Source organism: Galeopterus variegatus, unplaced genomic scaffold, assembly GCF_000696425.1.
Source record: "Galeopterus variegatus unplaced genomic scaffold, G_variegatus-3.0.2 Scaffold360, whole genome shotgun sequence".
NCBI classification, from domain to species: Eukaryota; Metazoa; Chordata; class Mammalia; order Dermoptera; family Cynocephalidae; genus Galeopterus; species Galeopterus variegatus.
Genome location: NW_007726471.1, coordinates 311,901 through 315,163, shown reverse-complemented (window position 1 = coordinate 315,163; position 3,263 = coordinate 311,901).

Genomic DNA, 3,263 nt, shown 5'->3' with positions numbered 1-3,263 from the left:
CCAAAGCTGCCTTTGAATATGGCAAAATGTTACAGGAAGGCATTGCCTGGGAGTCAGAAAATCTGAGAGTCCGATTCTCCCCCTTTACTGGCTGTGGATCTCGGGCAAGGCACTCGTGCTCTTTGTGCCTCAGTTTCTCATCTAAAATTTGAGGTTGGGAGTAGACTCTCAAGGGCTCTTTCCCACTCTAAAGACTTCTTAGGTTCCCAAGAGGTCACTTGTGTGTGTTCAAACTACACACGGGCAGTAATCACTCAAAGGGTGAAACTAAACCTCAGGGGAAAGATGTAGATTCAGGACTCATCTCCCCCATGTCCTGGAACTGGTGGGTGTGGTAGGGGAAGGGTATGAGGTCTGGCCTGTTGTCACCTATCTGGTGTTTGGTGAGCCACCTCAAAGGGTCTAGCTTGGATCCCACTGCAAACTCCTGAGACAGGATCCATGGGAGGGGAATGGAGGAGAGACTGGCTTCTAGAGGTGACAAAATATTGGTGAGGAACCCTGCCCCTTGGCTCACATGGCAGGAAGTGCCTGGCGGAAGGTGAGGCCATTGAAAGCACTGGAACTGGGAGTGAACAAGGGGTAGTCCTGCCTGGGGCATAGGGTTCTGATCCCAGGCAGAGCATTATTTTAGAACAACAGGAAAAACAAAGGTAGTGGTTCCCACCAAGTTCCCAGCCGCAGGAAGCTGGAAATGACTAGCAGTTACTTTCTGTTCCTCTGAGAATGGTCCCACAGGCTGTGAGCACTGCCATCCCTCCTGCCCAGGCAGAGATGCCTTTGTCCTAAAGAGGGAGTGAGACCTTGGGGCTCTGGTGCCCTTGTTCCAACACTGTCTCCATTCTCAGGACTTGCTTTCCCCCACCTCTGGAGACACAGTGGCTACCACACAGTGGAGAAGAGACAAACATAGGAGAGAGAAGAGTCCTCAGCCCCGTGAAGTTTCACAGGTCTGAGGAAGCCCACCTTTGGGGAGCCGCCTGAGAGGGAGTAGGGCAGCTGGGGGTCAGAACCCACAGCCCGCCGAAGACCAGTCCTGGGCCCTGGGCTCTGGGCTTTGGGCTCTGAGCCCATTCTCCGATCTGCCACATTGTTCAGCTATTTCCTTCTGTGCAAGTAGTAAGGGGGTGGAGGGGGCCGGGGATTGCGTGGCCAGGAGTAAATGGAGCAGGGTGGAGCTTCCACTGGGGGAGGGGGCCTTAGTTCATTCCCATGACCGGCTGCCCTTCCGGCTGCCCTGGGACTGCGTGGGAAAAGGCCTTGGAAGTGCTGGGGACTGAGTGTGTGTGCATGCACGCACACGCATGCGTGCATGTTTTCATTTGTGTATGACTGCCTTGCTTGGCTTTAGACACAGGACAAAGCCCTTTGAGAAATGGTCACTGTTCTATGTTCTCACTGGGCTCTGTCCCAGGAGAGGCATAAGAACCCACCCCAAAGCCTGAGAGAAGGACACTGGAGGCCTTAGGATCATCTCCCTGGAGGGGTCTTGGCTTGTAGTGAATCTAGATTGGCTGACTTCCCTGGATTAATGGGATGCTTCTGGAACCTTCTGCTAAGCTCCCAGCTTCCTGGCAGAGCTCTAATAGTCACTGGGTGTTGTAAAGCGGGTGGGTACCGGACATGGGAAATGAAGTCAAACATTGCCACAGCATCTACCTAAGAAGCCCAGAATCATACACAACCACATAGACCTTACAGCCGAGTGGCATGCCAAGAGATTATGAAGGTACCTCAAAAAGTTCATGAAAGGATTCGTATTATCTTTTAATTCTATATTTCCATGAACTTTTTGAAATACCATTGTACATGATGGTCCAGTGCTCTGCCTTCAGGCAAGAAGCTCTAAAACAAAGATCACAGATCTAGCAGCTCACAGGCCAAATGCAGCTTGCAGACACACGCCTTGCTTGGCCAATATAGCCTTTAAAAATTTTTCGAGAAACCTCAATATTGAGAAATTTCACATAAAAATCCCAGTTTCTACAATCTCTTGAAAAATTAGAAGGTATGGCGAACACTGATGCCTATTCCCCCAGGACAGCCGCTGATCGGGCTGAATACCGCTTGCCCCCTTTAGAGGGAGTTCATTTTGCCACAGTCCACACTACTCCGCATTGTCTCCAACACGGAGGGAGGCTGAGCATCAGCTGCTGCTGCTCATCACACTTGTTATGATTATTACATTGTTTTCTGTGCCCTTGTCTTGATCAAAAGTAGGGACACAAACGAAACCCAGAGGGCCACCTGTGGCTAGAGAGCATACTTCTACCCAGCCAGGTATATCTACAGGCAAATAAAGATGAGATTTGGTGTCCTCCCACCACCTTTTTTGCACCCTCCCCTCCACCTTCCAGTGGCATAGTGCATAATGCCACCCGCCGACAATACGGTGTCACAGGCCTTGTGCCAAAATTCCCCCCTACTCCCCTCACCCACAAGTCACAACTCTCATTTTCTCAGTGAGCAAACCCCATTTGCAAGGCATAAAGGAGTAACAATAAAGTCTTGTAGCAATCCCCAGCGCATCCCTCAGCCCCAGCTTGCTAATGTCCCCGTGATGGAGCTGAAACTCCGTGGCTTAGGTGTTCTCTCAGGCAGAGACCTGTGACATGTGCATGTGAACACAGGGAAACACATCCAAAGGAGCCTACAACAAACTGGAAACCAAGGGCACCACTAGGGAGGTGGACAGGAAACCAGAATATTGGTCCCAGGCCCATCCATAAAGCTTTATTTTTTTCAAGGAAACTGTAATCATGTAATAACTTGCATAATTAGAATTAATAAGCAGAAACTCCTCAACCTAGTACCTGTTAGTCTGACCCCAGTTTACCTTTCTGGCTTATCTAACACTACTCATCTCCACAAACTGGTCCACCCACAGCTCCCTGAACGTGCCCCGTGTCTGCTTCCATATGTAATCTCTCTCTTGCTCCTACCCAGGATGCCTTTCTCCTCCCGCTCTACCAAGCCACATCCAGCCCATCTCTCAAGGCTGTAGACTTTCAGTAATTTAGCTCATGCATATCCTAAACATTTAAAAAAATTATGTACCCCTCAATAAAGTTTGTTTTTAAAAAATAATGGTGGTCGGGCTGGCCCGTGGCTCACTCGGGAGAGTGTGGTGCTGATAACACCAAGGCCCCGGGTTCGGATCCCACATAGGGATGGCCGGTTCGCTCACTGGCTGAGCGTGGTGCTGACAACACCAAGTCAAGGGTTAAGATCCCCTTACCGGTCATCTTTTAAAAAATAAAAAA